This window comes from Passer montanus, unplaced genomic scaffold (genome assembly GCF_014805655.1).
Source record: "Passer montanus isolate IOZ18808 unplaced genomic scaffold, ASM1480565v1 scaffold16, whole genome shotgun sequence".
NCBI lineage: Eukaryota > Metazoa > Chordata > Aves > Passeriformes > Passeridae > Passer > Passer montanus.
This window is the reverse complement of record NW_024363160.1, coordinates 8450162-8467045: the sequence shown is the minus strand read 5'-3', so window position 1 is coordinate 8467045 and position 16884 is coordinate 8450162. Positions and strand designations below refer to the sequence as shown.

Below are 16884 nucleotides of genomic sequence, written 5' to 3'. Positions count from 1 at the left end.
AACCAATCCAATTCCCATGCTTTATAAAGTGGAAAGGACAGCTGATAAAGAAAAATATACAAACACACATACACAGCAAACACATAGGCACACATACACATCCCCTGCTTTTCTTCCCAACCTCTCAAAAGACTCAATTTTAGCATGAGGGTTTATGTCTGGGTGTCAGAAAGTAGAAACTGCATCCAGTTGTGATTACACTTGTCCCTTAAAGAATGACCCATAGTCCTACGTGGGCTGCACATGTCATCCTCACCTATGGGATCTGCAAAAGAGCACCACAACAGAGCTACATCCACAGAATAGTAGGAAGCCAAGCAATGTGACATCCCATATGGATCTTTGCCCTTTTGAACTTTGGAAACTGCTGGAAACCATGAATGAATGCTCTTATAAATAGCAGCTTTTTGAGGTGAAGCTTTGTAGGAAGAGAACAGAACTTTTTTCTGTCACAGCACTCCTCAAATCAGGTTTTCTAAATATCTAATATTCTGATCAGTTTCTAACTTGCCAACCTAACTAAAAGCAGCCAAGCAAATTCAGGCATTGCAGCAGGAACAATCTGAAAAGAGTCAGGGAAGGAAAAAAATATTAATTCTCTGGCCAGCTATTTAATAAGTTACATGCAGTAGAAGCATCAGAAAAGAATGGGAATACTGAGCTGGAATCCTTAAATACATTTGAAATTTTAAATTTTAATACTTCCTTGATATATTATTTCCCCAGGCCATGATTTATTTTAGACTCTTTCCTCTGAACTCTGAGTCCTGTACCAATTGCATTTTACAGTGAAATACCTGCTTTTTTCACTCTGGCAAGTGCTGAGCATCCTCCAATTCCAGCACCCTCAGAACAGCAGAAGGAATGCTTAGGAACTGGTGCTGTTAGCAGACAAGGTGATCCCACAGGAGTTACAGCAGAGAGCACGAATTTGGTCAGGATGTGAATGCTGGGGTGGCTGCTCAATTTCCTGGAATACCTGAACAGCACACTGGGGTAAATTCTACCCTCTCACCACAGTCACCCTGCTTCGGGGCATTTCTTTGCCATGATGAGGGTGGAGGATGAAGGGGACATGGCTGGTCCTGTGGTGGTGAGAGTACCAGGACCATGGGAAGCTCTCAGTGATGTGGGAAATGAAGTGATACAAGCACCCAGCTGCCACATACTCCTAAAAATTTAACCAGCCAGATAGAATAGAGGGCAGGTGAAAGGATGAAAGAGTAAAGTCATTCCAATAAATCAGATAAAAAATGTGAATTGTTAAAGGTCTTCTGTATTTTGCCTCCTTTGTCATGGTTAAAAAAATAAAAGAGTTGGAGCATCATAATTAATATGTCATGACTGGAGATTTGTTTCCTAAAAGTGAGAAAATGGAATCATTTCCTAAGAAAGATGAAATTTTGGTCTTAAATTCTGGTTGCACTCTCACAGTTTTTGTTTTTAATAAGAGTAGCAACCATAGAGGCAGCAGAAAGCAACTACCCCTTGTTCACGGACCATGATAATTTCAGCTCTGGAAACTTCCTGGAGGGTCCATTTGTTGCAGGGACAGAGGGCAAAGCAAGCCAGTTAGCCTCCTGCTGACAGTATTTCCTATGTAACTGCTTATGAAAACTGTCCATGCTGAGCAAACTAAAGCCAGTAAAGATTCATTTTAAGGAGAAAGGTAATATGTAAAATGTTTTTCTTTATAGAGAGATGGTATCTCTTTTCCACTATTCCATTGCAGAGGATGGCACTTGTCTGTGCATGCATTAACACATGTGGTGCCAGTTTCTTTCACATGTGCAGTATAAATCACAGCACCATGTAGAGTTATGATGCTAGAGGTTAAATAACAACCTATTTGAAAAGGATATATGGAGTATTTATGTAATATCCCATAATTACATATTTGGTCCCAAAATACCTTTAGGGACCAAAATTGAATATTTGATTGAAAGTGTAAGCTGGTGACTGCCATATTGACATACATAAGAAGAATTACTTGATTCTCAGTGTCAAATTAGTAGGGTCTCAATTTCAATCTTGCCAACCTGCTGTATATCAAACCTCGTATTCCTGGCAGGAGAATTTTTGGTCTGATCTCATAGAACGACTCTCAAGTGTACTTTAAAACACACGTAGTCTCACATAAGGCACCAAGACCTGATGGTAAGAATTAATGAAGCAGGAAGATTTTTTTAAACCTTTTTAAACCAATGTGCTTTTCTTCATTGTGTTCTAGCTACAAGCTATCCCCACACCTTCCTCCTTCTTTCCTAAGGTAGTCCTGTGCTCTTTTCCACAAAGTTGCAATCTCAGCTTCTCTGGTTATATAGCATGTCAGTAGAGGAACCGAATTCCATAAATTCAGCTGTGAATGAAGTAACATAGTAAAAAATAGTAGAAAAAAAGGGGCAACAACACAAGGCCACTGCTATGGAGTGATCAGAAACATTTGTTCCCCTTGACAGGGCCAAACATTTCACTGTTTCCTTCCTCCTGGCTGCCTTTAACAGCAAGTCCAAGAGATGCCAGTCACATATTTTAGATATGCACAGATCAATCTACAGAGTATGTGTGCTGCCGACATTACTTCAGAGTGCTAGGCTATGTGGTAGCACACAGGATTGCTTTTGTAGGGTTATTTCTAACCAGGAGAATGTACACCTAGGAGTGATAATCCCATCTAAGTCATCTTCATTCTCTCCTGTTATCTTGGAGCTGTGGTACTCTAAGCTGTTCCCACTTTGCAAGGTTTCTCCATAAGTGTGCATTGCCTTGCTTTCCCAGGGTTAATCCTACCTGTCTGTTGTATAGGTACAAAACAAGAAATGTGATTTATAGTGAAAGAGAAACAGACTGATGAAAAATCCTGTTTCCAAATCTACTGCAATATTCATTTGAAAACTAAGTAAAAAAGGAGGAGGAATAAACTCTGACCTAGGGAGAGATGGTGGGAAATCTTTCCATTTCTTAGGCTCTCATTTACATGTAAGCCACTTCTAACTGCAATTTAAATTCACTTTTATTCTGATAAAGCCTTCAATTCTGTTTGAATAAAAGAGTTGTGCAAGTCTGGGGAAAATGGCAATTTGTGTATGCTGTGCTGCCAATGAATGCCTTTTCTTTTTCCAGCATCTTATTGTTATTCTCTGCTGAAACACATATGCAGGTACATGCACATTCTTTCAGAGAACATTTTACATGAATCGTTTAAAGGTACTTCAGGATAATTTTGGGATTTACTTCAGAAAGAGGCTTAGCAGATGTAGGCTCCAGATTAAAAGCCAAGGAGACTTGTGAGACACCAGACACACCTGCCATTATTGGTTTAGTCCTGGCCAACAGGTTTGTCTCTACTGAGATTTTCTCACCTCTTGATTTCTTAAATCAGGTGTTCATGGGTAACTAATATTGACTGGGCACAAAAGGATTTGAGGGTGAAGGATGGACTACAGATGAAATTATGTACAGCAAAGTGATACCACTGGGGAAGCAAAGAGTCTGGGCTGTATTACTGGAAGGTTTTCAGCAGGACAGCAGGAGTTACCTTTACCCACCTCAACTGTCCTGTAACATAAGCACAAGCACAAGAGACAAGTCTGAGCTGAGTCAGAAGAACAGCGCAATGAGAAGTGTGGAAAATATGACAATGCCATACAAGTTGAAGATAATAAGAGGTGGGACTCAATTATTCCTATGTATAACAGTTTACCTTAACAAAATGTGGTAATGAACAGTGGATATAGAGAATAAAAGAAAAATTATCCCAAACTCTAAACAGAATTTGATTTCCAAATATTAGAAAACAGTTTGCAAGGGCTAAGATACAGGTAACTGTGGCATTCTGTGGGCTCCTCATCAGCAATGATGCTACTGATACACTTTTCTTCAGACATTTGCTTAAATATCTTATGACTCAATACACTTCTCATGCAGAAATGAAGGCAGTACATTTACTTGGCCATTAAACACTGTCACAAAATATTAACCAAAGCTAAGTCAGCCTAATGCAAGGGAATGGAGTGGTCAAGGGTTCTGCCAGATCAAAATGAGCAATCACAGAGAGTCTGAAATGTGTTTTTGTGGAGTGAAACTTACTGGAATAATTTTGCAAAGACCTGATCACTTGCAGTTATTCTTTAGTACTCCACAAGGCCTTTTTAGTAATCTGGTCAAGTCAAAATGTTGTCTAGAATAAAGAGAAGCATGCACTACAGTTACTTTATGAAAATTAATTCTGCTGTTGTAACAAATGTGTCCTAAGGCTGTGCAGAGATCTATAAAATAGACTGTCCCTACCTGATTTTCCCCTTTCAATATGGTCTAAACTGTGAGACAATAACATACAAAAAAAAGGACAACCAGTATACAATTAAGAAACATGGCAATTTTAAGAAATCATCCCACAATACCATGAAAATATCTCTGATGACATCTCCTGAAAAGCAGGCTTTGCAACTTTAAACAAAGTTAAAAGTTTAAAGATTAAAAAAATAATGAAAGATTTTCTGGTTTGTTTCGTTTTTTGGTTGGTTCGTTGATTTTTATTTTTTTTTAATGGAAAGGAAAAATGAAAAAAATAGGTATTCTTTGTAAAAAAGCTAATACAAATGATTACATGTAAATGCTTTCCACAGACAAGAGGAATTAAAGGAATTAAAAACAGGAAGTGATTTATTTGTTCAAGATTTGTACATTTGTCCCTAATATAAAGTTTTTCTTCTGGAATTTTTCTCAAGACTATGTAACTATATTTGCTGTGGCAATTTCTACTGATCCTTTTTCTGCCTCTTTTTGGCTCCTTTTTACAAAGCAGGATCTTCCTGTTGTCTTGTGTCTTTATTTCAGTGCTTGTGTTTGGAGTAGAAGTCCTGGTTGCTCCAACTATCTCATTCCAGAGCTGCTTTCTTCAAATACCAGCACAGGGTCTGGCAGGACATCAATGTGCATTAAGTTCAAAAGCACTGATTTTTTACCTATTATGTTCTGAACTTAATTCTTGCATATGTTCCTTCATTAATAGTTATTTATTATTGAATTAGCAGTACAGAGGCATGGCTTCAACTAATCACATTTCTTTGGTAATTCTCTGTATTGACTATATGAAAATTCTTATTAGAGGTGTGAAAAATTATTTTTAATTATTTTAGTTTCATAATTAAAATAATACAAGCAGAAATAGAAAAGTATAAATTACATTGGCATTTTACAGTTTCCAGTTGGTTAGAAACTCAAAATGCAACCCTTCCCCCCAGAAACAGCAAACTAGAAACAGCAGTTGCCAGTAGGTGTGAAAATGCAACCCTTCCCCCCAGAAACAGCAAACTAGAAACAGCAGTTGCCAGAAAGAAGAGACTAAATCTCCACATAAATAAATACACTCCATTGTTTAGAGGTTGGAGTAATTTAGGAGGTTGCTGATAACTTCTTTAATAGGAAATTAATGAAACTTTTGTTTCAGAATCCCTAACATTGCAATTCACGCGAAATTCTCTTTTCAGCTCAACTCACTTTACTGGTTTATGAACCACTTAGATGACTTTTCTCTGGATATTCCTAAGAAAATTTTATGTTCTCCCCAAACTAATTATATAACATTATTATTCCAGGGCAAGGACTACACTGCACCTGCAGCCCTCATCCTACCCTGCTGGGAATTGCTGGCATGTGCCATAAAACTGTACTGGCTTCAGGGGAATAAGGATATCAGGCTGGGTTTCTTTTCTCCATTACCATACACCCAATGCAAGGCTCTACAATTCTATTTCTGCTGCCTTTGGGATCTCAGCTTAAGCAGTTACTACTCACTATTGCTGCCAGCACATTACACCAAGGTCTACCCCATCCCATTCAAGAAAAATCCTTCATGCTGCCAGATCATAGAATTAGAAATCTTAGTTAAAAGGCAGAGTTTGTTTCAGAAATTTAAGGTTTCAAATCCAGATAATGAACTATAAGTAAAGCACTGATTAATTTCTTCAGGTAGATTGACAGATCTTTTTCTATTTTTTTTAACAGTAGAGAAATAATGTATTAAGCCTCTGCATTCACATAAATTGAAGTACTCAAAAATTATGAATACCTGTCTCAGAATTTTAAAATAAGTTTAATTTTCCCTTTTGTGATTATTTAAAATCATACTTCAAAAATTGATTCTAGCTTATTTTGTCCACTGATCCTGCACAAAAGGTATTTTAAAAACAATTGCAACCCTGGCAGTTTCTAATTTTCAATTTTCAGCCTGAACTTTAAGATTTTTTGTTCCATAATTGTTTCATCTATTTTGAGAAGACCAGTGTCAGCACTGTTGTATTTCTGAATGAGCTGGGCCAGTGACATTAATTTGTTCAGGTTGCTGCTTTGGGACAATTTCAGGGGAGTTATGCTAGGCTAACATTGTTTCCCTTTGACCTTCAGTTCTCTCGGGAGACTGTAATTTGCAATTTGAAGGCCAAAAAACCACCCCCAAAACCCCAACCCATTACAAAGGACTATTTTTTTCAAAGGAACCTTGTACATCCCAGGAATACTCACATTCTCACTTTCACAGCATCAGGTGGTTGCAGCCATCTCAGGATCTCAATATTTTTTATTTTCTCAAACCCAACCAATTCTGCCTAAGTGGTAGCAAAATCCACAGAAAAAAAAAAGATTTTTACCTTTTGTTTGGGTTTGGGTTTGCTTCATTGCTGCTATCCACACAAAAATACCCTCAGTGAAAGGCTTGTAACACCACATAGAAGAACACTGATGATCTTTGGTTTCTGTATTCAGTAATTCCCCTTCAAAAAGAGCAATTGCTGGTCTTGCCCAGGATGTCACAGTGGTGATCGTTTGGGCTGCCTACAGAATTACATGCCTGAGGTTTCTATTGCAACATGGTTGAGGTTGATGATGTCATTCCATAATTTTCATTTTTTACCAGTTACTTAAAAAATTTTGTTCGGTTATCATATTTTGTTGATTGACATATCGGAGAACCATATGTCCTTGGAATCCAGACCTCCCAGAGCAACTTCTGTCAGCTGCTGTCCACATAGGAGGTTGGATATCCAATTAAAATCTGGGTCAAATGTAGAGAATGTGAGAAAAAAGACATACCTTTATTTAAATTTCACTGGTGACATATCACCAGATTCTTCATTGCTGGTTGGATCACACCCTATTTTTACCTCACTAAAGTTTCTGTAAAGTCTGCAGTCTTCTACAGACGTGGTTTATTTATTTGCTCCTTCTGTAGAGAAAAAATAAATCTGCTTTTTAAGGGGGAATGGTTTTTGCTATTCATTCCTTCACTTTCTTCAATGAAGTTATGTGAAATATGATCCACTCAAAAGGATCTAGGGTGAAAATGCTCATTTTTCTTGAGCTTCATGGCACTGTATATCCTTTTCAGTATAAGTGTGCAAAGTGGTTTCTTTGTGGCTGGCAGCACCATGATTCTATATGCTTTTATCAGTGTTTATTACATAAATCTACACAGTTTCATTTTTTTTCCCTGGTCTTTCTCTCCTGTTCACTCGAATCATCATAACAAGTTTTCAACATTGTTTCTGCAGAGACATGCAGGTAATTTTTTCTAGACTGCTGTCTTATGAATCTTTATTGCATCTGTTTTGAGTTCCCCAGTGATTATTTCTACATCAATAATATCAAGTTCCTCCATCTTGTCAGCTATATCAAGGTTGCTTATTGTTCCATTGGGAAACCTCTATGATATATAATACTTGACACAATTTTTCATTTATTTATAAGGAATTATTAGAATATTTTTGTGTCTGTCTTTTATGTGCCCTGAAGGCCTCTAACTAAAACAAATTATGAACCTTATTGTGATTGACGTGAGTTTTGTACATATTTCTAATATCTGCTAGTTTCACTGCCTGGATTTAGGTACAGGCATAAGCCAAGTGTATGCTCTTTGCCTGATTTAACAGCCAGTTTAGTTGCTTACTAATGAATATTTGCATTTCTACTTTCTGCCACTTCTTCTCATGCCCTGGTAACCTCTTACCCCAAGTGTATCTCAAGAGATAAATTTTTTGAGGCTTTCTGGGATGAGTAGCCAGGTGCTGTTTGAATGTCCACAAACAATAATATGACTTTTGTCATACTGAACACAGCACTCTCAAAATATATCTACATTGGTTAGCAGTTATTTGATTTTAACTTTACTATTTGATCTAGTCATCATTGAAGTCTGCTGTAAGAGTGATTGATTGCAAGCAAAAGGACAATTAGAAAATTTTCTTGGAATTTTTAAACGTAAAATATGCAAATATGCTATTTGGTTAGCTAATAAAAGATCTTCCTGTGAACTTTTTATTAATTTTTTAAAAAGATACAGCTGAAGTTATTTATTTTGCGAATGAAAGGCGTCCTGATACTTTAGACAGAGAGTAGGATTTGCAAGTGGCAAAATTATGTTATCATAACACCCAGTAGTAATCTTTTGGCAGACAAGTGAGGTGAATGGTGGTGCGACAAAAAAATAAATGAAAAGTCATGCAGGTTAGTGAGGAATAGCAAACACTGTGGAAAACTCTAGAACGGCCTAGAAAAACAGCATTATTGTGCAAAGAAGTAAAAAAAAATGTTGGATTTTAATATGTGGCCACATATGATATGGAGATCCTTCACCCTTTCTTAACTCTGTGCACTTTTGTCTGGATTTTCAATTCAGACAAAAAATTCAAGATGTTGAAGACGCAGAGGAGATATAACTAGAGGGGACATAGCAGAACTCCACAGAGAAAATATGATGCCAGGGAAACTGAATCAGTGGTGTCATTTGTACCTTCCAACAACAAAGCAAAGGAGCTGTAAAATTGCTTTCAGCCATTAAAGAGTAACTTCACAATGTTCAAAAGAAGATCCCTTCCCTTTCTGTAATGAAAAATTAACTTGTGAAATGCAATGGTGCAAGAAATTGAGCAAATAGCTTAGTGTGATGCAAGGATGCAAGAGGGAATAAGAGAAGGCTGTGAAATCACACAGAGTAAAATAAACAAGAGGTCATCAATCCTAATGATTCTGGCCATAGCCATTCATGTGCCAGCCATTCATTTTGTTCATTATCACTACAGCTGTGCTTTGAGGAAACCATCACAACATTGGTGAGATCACCACAGGAGATTAAAATCTACCTCCTAAATGGGATTCTGATCTGTGTGCTACCACAAGTCATCTCCTGAATTCCCAACAGTGGAGGCCACTGACCTGAAACCACCACGGACTCCCTGGCTCTGCTCATGCTGGAATGAGCTCTCTGCCTCTCTTCCCCATGCTCCTCACAGGGACACTGCCTTTGGGAATAGCCAGGAAAATTACAGCGGTGGCTCTGTCAAACTGATTTATTGATTGCACTTTGGGGTTGTAGAATAGGCCGTTTAATAATTTCCACAATATCATAACACACGCCTGTGATTATCACTTATTCCTTTTCAACAGAGAAATTTACACGATGCACAAGCATGACGTGACCCTGGGTGCTAAAAAGGTGAGAAAATCACCAATATGAATCTCAGAAATACGTAATTCCTAAAGGAACAAACCAAACTCACAGCCAGAGGAACAGTTCTATTGCACCTGAGACTGAATTCTGGCCTTTTCTATCAGCAGCAGGCTGCTGAGCGGAGTTGTACACTGCTGGGAGGCCAGCCAAGCCCTGCTACATCCACAAGAACTCCTTAGGAGCAGTCAAAGAACTTGTGCTGTGATAGGTTGCCATCAGTTTCCTGCTCTGTTTGGGATCAAATTTCTGGAGAGCTCTGGGAGGGATTGTTTTTTTAAGTCTTGGGAGTGTAAAAATTCTGTGCTTTATCTTGGACTCATCCCCTGCTAAATGGTGTGACACTTCTGTGGGCTGAGGCAAAGGGAAGAACAGATGCCAGCTTCCCTTGGGTGGAAGCTGCTTCTATCATTTGTCTGAAGAGCCCCACCACCACAAGTGTCTCTCCCAAAACCCAGGGTCTGTGAAGGTGCCTGTTTGTCAGCCAAATTACATGTAAGAAAGGGTCCTTGCCCAGTCACATTAATATCAGGGACAAAGTATTCATTTGGTAAGGGTGCCTGCAATATGAATGAGTGCATGTAGGAGGAGGTTCGTAGCACAGACTTGAATGCAGAATGTGTAATTCGTGGGCTATTGGTTGCTATGGAGTCCAACTGAAGTGGAAACTGACAGCAAAAAGAAAAAAAACCTCATAATACTTTTATGTACAAGAACCTCTAGCAGAAACATAACAAGGGAACATTTTTATATCTTCAAGGAAGTCACCGAGAGACAATTTTTGCATGATAAAAAGAAAAAAAAAAAGCAATGTTTTTTCTCAGGCTTGTACATTTCCTCTTCACTGGCTGTGGCAGAGTCTTCCAGCTCATTTTAAGCAGGAATTCAAAGCTAGCCAGATATCTCTGTGTGAATGGCCTTCTTTCAGTTATAAACTAAGCCATGCATTTCTAACATTAGAAATGTGAAGTACAATTCAGGTCTCAGCTTAGTCTATGCTATTCTTTCCAATGCACTGCTGGACTAAGCACCTCTGAAGAAAAAACAGTACACTTATCTATCCAGCCTGTTGTCCTGGATGTAAAGTTGCTTGTGAATTTTATTTATAGAATGACACAGATGCTGTGGGGAAAAACTTGCTATCTTTTCATTACAAAACAGGGGAGATGCTTGTTTGAAGCTGACATACTGGAACAACCAAAGATAGCTACGCTGGATGCGACAGAAGAATTAATTTGGAGCTCTGACATTAACTTAATGTAACCCGTGTTTTACTCAGTAGGAGTTTCCTGTGCATGTATTCTGTTTTGACAGAGGAAAAAAAGAATTAATTTAGCTTGGGCATAGCAAAGAAGGATTTGGTACCTCAAAAAATAAGAATGTCCTTATATTTTTGTGTTATAATTTTTCCACTTTGCATGTCAGTGAATCATTCATATTTCTTGCAGCTAACAAGTTTAGATGGCTTTGAATTATTTTATGAAGATAGTTACCTACAGCAGGCCAAAATATTCTTTGCAAGCATTTGCTGCTAATGCAACCCATGTCCTTGAACTGAAGGCAAGCCATGCTAATTCCTGCACATTTATGTAGGGCTATTCAGACCTCAGACAGAGGAGACAAGCCCTCTTCAGTGCATGACTCAGCTGTGAGCTCCTCTGTTTGACTGTTCATCCTCTCTAGAGCAGGATTAATCAAGTGGGTCCCCATGTTCATTTGTGATTCTTCATGCTGAGCTTATTTTTCCTGATTATTCTTTAGCCAAGGGCTGCCTTGAATTGTGCATATGAGAGACCTTTCCTCACCAAAAATGATAAGCTGTGAAGATCAGGTCATGCAGCACCTAGAGTGATTGCTATTTCCCTCTGGTACTGGAGAGGCTTGATAGTTGCTCAGGATCATGAGTTTGAATCAAGACATGAATCCTCAAGGTCTGTGTGTTAATAATTTCTGGTACTGATTTCAGCAGGGGTGAGGTTTAATTTTCTAAAATAAATACGCACATTTAAAAAATACGGATTTTTCCAAAGAGACAACAATGGAAGTTGGAGGCTTTCTTATCAATACTTCATGAGCAGAAAGGAGAATTTAATCTGATGAAATAAGTGACTTCATATGATTTATGAACACCTTTTCAAAGCCGACTGTTGACTACATTCCAGGGGCTTTATTTTATTCATATTTCATGTATAACATTCTTCGGCTGTGTTTGGGAATAATTAAAAATGTGCCTTCCTGGGTTCTCCTTGTCCACCTGTGTAGCCATGATATTTTCTGAAAAATCCTTTTGCCAGGATTTTTTTCTGCTGAGAAGCTGAGGAGCCTCAGGAACAAAAATGTAAACAAAAACTATCTGCTGCTGTGGAAAGCAACAGATGCATCTGTGATTGGTGCATGCTGGTTGTTTCTAATTAATGGCCAATCACAGTCAGCAGACTCAGATTCGCTGGGAGTTATGAGCTTTTGTTATCATTCCTCTCCTGTCCTTTCCAGCCTTCTGATGGATCCTTTTCTCTCTACTCTTTTAGTATAGTTTTAGTATATCATTTCAATATAATATATATCATAATCTAGTAAATCAGCCTTCTGAAACATGTAATCAAGATTCTCATCTCTTCGGTCGTCCTGGCACCCTCGAACACAACCATACACCTGCATGGATCTGCTGTGTTGCTCATGTCTCCCTTTCTAAGCTTTTCATAGCATCATGGAATCATTTAGGCTGGACAAGTCCTTTAAGATCGAGTCCTACTGTTAACCCAGCTCTCCCAAGTCCACCACTAAACCATGCCCCTTAGTGCCACATCTACGTGCCTTCACATGTCTCCAGGGCAACCCTTTCAGTGAAAAAGCTTTTCCTAATATCAAATCTAAACCTCTCCTGGAAAAATTAAGGCCATTTCCTCTTGTTCTGTCACTTGTTACCTGAGAGAAGAGACTGATCCTCACCTTGACACCTTTTTTCAGGTAGTTGCAGAGAGTGGTAAGACCTCCCATGAGCCTCCTTTTCTCCAGGCTAAACACCTTCATCTCTCTCATCCACTCCTCACAAGACTTGTGATCCAGACTCTTCACCCATGCCATGAACCTTTCATAGACCTGCTCCACACCTCAGTGTCCTTCTTGTAGTGAGAGACCCAAAACTAAACACAGAATTTGAGATGCAACCAGCTTCTTGAGCTTGGAGTAGCTCAAATAATTTAGGGCAAGTTGTAGATGTGTTTCTGGTCCTTTTTTTTCTGCTTCCTCTTCTGTGTTTTACTCTCACTGGGATTCTCCTTGCAGGGCAGTGTCAGCTCTCCCCACTTAGAAGCTAGATATGCATTTTTGCTCTCTTGGTGATTTTTTGTGTATGGAGGGAACAAAGCAAGATGTGGTCTCTTACTTGATTTGTGTCTATGCCATGTTTGCAGCTTGTCAGATGTTTTGGAGCTTTGGCCACCTTTTCAGTATTAGAAGAGATAGGCTCTTACTGCATATTAACTTAGGGATATTAAGCTGAATTATCTGCAGCTGCCAAGATAGCGGCACTGGTCCAAACTTTTTTAGTCTGCTGTCTTGTGGGACAGTCAGGATTTGTAGTGACAGTTTGTTTTTGCTTGCTACCAGACAATCTTAATGGCTTCAGCTGCCAGTACTTCTCTACATTCGTACTTTTAGCTATCTGAATAATCCAATTAATTTCACTAGCATGCCTAAAACAGAGCCTGTGCTTACTTATTCAGAAAGAATAATGTCAAAAGCCTTTACTGATGCTGTCTTCTACAAAATGTATCACTTTCTTTCAGTATGTCTTAGTTGACCCCTTATTTTCCAACAGTCCCTCAGCTTTGTGGATCTCCTCAAAATGACTGGTGGCAGATACATGCAAATGGAGCATTTAATTTCCTTGCAATGTCTTTATCCATTTTAATTGTTCCCATTGCACCCTGGTACTCCACTGAGCCTTCTGGTTCTCTCACAGCCTGCTTACACCTCTTATAATTAAGCAATTTCTTCTTATTTATTTTCATGTTATGCCTTTGGCTAATCTCCCCACCAAATCCCTTGGCTAAACCATCTTCAATTTTTGTGTTACATTATTGTTCCTTACCACTAGCTTATGTTGGGCTAACTTCCCATTTTCCAAAGGGTATTTGAAGAGTCTCTTTTGTGGTACCTTTCAATTCAGCCAAGGCAGATAAGCACACTCTCTCCCTCCTATTTTTCTCTTTCTGGAGCTTGTGCAAATCTTTTGTAACTCATTAGTGGCTCACTTCAGCAGGCTCCATGCTGAAACCTTACAGGACCTTATACATTTCCCTTTGTGTAATTGCAATTTATTTTGCTTTTTTTTTCTGTGTGAGAGGGTTAAACTGGTGAGGAGGGGAAGGGAATGTTAAGCAAAGGAACAAAAGTGATGGACTAATAAAAAGTTGTTCTGTGTTCATGCATAGGAAATTATTTGGATGCAAATCAGTCACACAGCTGAATGATTTGTCTCAAAGCCCCAAGACTCAAGAGCAGAGGGTTTAAGACTCAAGTGGCACTCTGTCTGATTTCTATCCAGGCTCTGCATTCACGGAACAGTGTGTCTGCAAACAACCCACCTGGAGGACTTGTGTGCTGCTTTCGTGTCTCCCTGTACTCATCAGAAAAACATCTTTGTGCTCACTCTGAGTTATTTCCTACACCATGTCTTCAAATTGCAAATACACAGAGAGAGGAGGGATGTAGGCAGGGACAGCCAGGTTAGTTGCAAACTAAGAAAATTGAGTGCCATATCTCCCTGGTAAATAATTTCTACTAAAAGTACAGGAAAGTACAGGTGAGTAATTGTTTGATAGATTGGCAATTTATGTAGGCATTCAAACAAAGACTGGAATTCCTCAGCACAAATACAAGGGGAAGATTTTGCACTGAAATATTTCCATTGTCATTTAGAGTTTGAGTGGATTACAGAAAATGTCTTATATCCACCATTTCCAGACAGACCCACTGGAATCATTACACAGATTTTAAAATCATCAGTGCCAGCATGATCATGAATATAAGTTTGAATGTACTCTTAAGAAAACTTCTTCCCAAAAATGAAGGATGAAACCTTTTTTTTTTGTCACAATGTACCCCTGTTTAACACCTTTATCCATAAAAACCATCCAGTTCATTCTAGGTTTTGCAGCTGTGGGATTGAGGTCATAATTATTCCATCTTCCCCAATGCAGACAGTCAATGATATAATTCTGAATTGATGCCAACAAGAATGCAAACAATGCTGACATGTATGTAAGGACACTTTTGGAGCCACTGCACATATCTGGAAGCTTCCATGGGGCAGTTCTTGTGGAAGGCTCACCACCCTGAAGGAGGATGCTGGGATAGTGTAGGATATATTACATGGATATGGTCTAGGGCTATGTCCTGGTTTAGGGCAAATTTGGGATGAAACTTCCAAAGAGGTCCCTCTAGAAAGCAAATTCAAGTGATCCTTCTCCCATCTGGTTCAGGAAAAGATTTCCTTGGAGAAAAGTGGAAAAAAACCCTGTTTATTTAACCAGAAAAGTATTCACAAGCACAAAAAATGAACAATATTAAACAACAAAACCTCTTGCTGTTCTGAAGAGATGGTGAATTCAGAAAGTAATTTTGTGGTTTGTAGCTCAGCTCTCTCAGTCTCTTATCAGTCCCTCCAGCACTGGAAATGCCACGTCTCATGCCCCGGTGGACCACAGGTTTGAGCTCCCAGTGTTCTGCTGGGTTTTCAGTCCAGAGCAGGTTTGAACAGTTCCAAGAAAAAGAAAAGCCACAGTCTAGGGAACTTCACTGCCTCAACTAATTAAAAACTAACTAAATAGCAACGGAGAGCTCTCTCCCACTGTTCATCCATTCTGCAGACAACACAGTCCAGGAGCAGGATTGTGGAGGAGTGAGTGCAGTTCTGAAAACAAACTCCATGCTTCTTTTCCCCCACTTTTCTCTCAGAACCAGTCTTAAAGCTGTGCAACTTAATATCCAGCATAAACAGAAGAGATGACAGGGGATATAAGCATCATGAAGTCACCCTAGAACAGGGTATATTTGGGGTTTTTTCACCAAGTGTGGTCATCTGATGCTGCTGCTTGAAAGTCATCACCATTTCATCTAAGCAGTAGGTAGTATATGACAGTTTTTTTAAAAAAAAATTAGACTTAAAGTACATGCAAACTGCCAATCCAACCAGTACACCATCACCTGACATTGCTAAGGAAATACTCCTTATTTTAGCTGTTTAGCAGAGCTTCCCCATAGGATTTGAAAAGGTCAAGGTTGTCCTGTATCTGTAAATGAGGGAGGGGTGACTTGGCATGCAGCAAGAACGATACTAGGTATCTTTAAGCTCAATAAGCTCAATTTATTGCCCCAAAAATTATGCTTCAGAGAAGCTTCTAACTTTTGCAGAATGACAGAGTCCAGAAGCAGCTTTTGCAAGGGATCAAATCTTTAGAGAAGGAAGGTACATTTCCACTCAAAACCTATTGAGAGAAAAGAGAAAGAATTAGAGAACACTTCACCATTTACTTTTAATAGAAATTTAACATGTGATGATGCCATTCAGGGATAGAGGCCAATAGTGGAGAAATTTATTTTGACTGCACATACCTTTTTCTCTCTCAGGCAGTATTTGAAACAATGCTCTTGAAGTTTTGAGAGGATTTGTTTTAAATTGACAAAACCAGCAGAAAATAACTAAATTAAAATCTCAATGGGAGAACATGGTATGAACCTTCCCTGTAAAAGACCTCAGGCCTCATGAAAACTTGAGAATTATGCTGACGTAAAGCAGATTGCATTAGCAGTATATTACAATTTCATTTTACATGAGGTTAAGCTGCACTTTGTGAAGCTTTCCTTGGTTGTTGATCTCTAATAGAATGTATCATTTGTAAATTATCTTAATGAGAAGGACAGATAAGGAGACCACCTAATCCAGCTTATTTGAGTAGTATGGACTACTAAAGTCATTGCTTTTTTGAAATGGAAGTAGTGAGGAGATGGAAGTTGTGAGCAGCCTAGGCTTCCCAGAGCAGACTTTCACATGAAAGGAAATATTTCAGCACTTTCTTCCCTTTTACTTGTTATATGCTTCAGGCCCTCCAAGATTTTTAATTATTCTCCTAGAGCTGAGGGAAGCCTTGTGGCCAGCCTACTGTAGCTGATAATTAATAAAGAGCTTTCATTTTGAGCATATATAGCCATTTTTCATCATGCATTTGGTTTGCAAAAATAAGGGAACTGTCAAACTGTATTGTGTAAAGCCTTGGATCATTCCCTACACTCAAGCAGGAAGGCACAGAACCTAGTTGTATGATATCTTTTATATTAATATTGTACTGATTTATTTCCTTTTCTGAAAATAAGGGAAA

The 16884-nt window shown here is 38.7% G+C and overlaps 1 protein-coding gene across 2 annotated transcripts in view; it reads left to right on the top strand.

Moving 5' to 3' along the window:
- CLVS1 (clavesin 1) overlaps positions 1 to 16884 on the top strand; it is a 99213-nt gene that overhangs the window by 16535 nt on the left and 65794 nt on the right. The gene's annotated exons all lie outside the window — the stretch shown is intronic.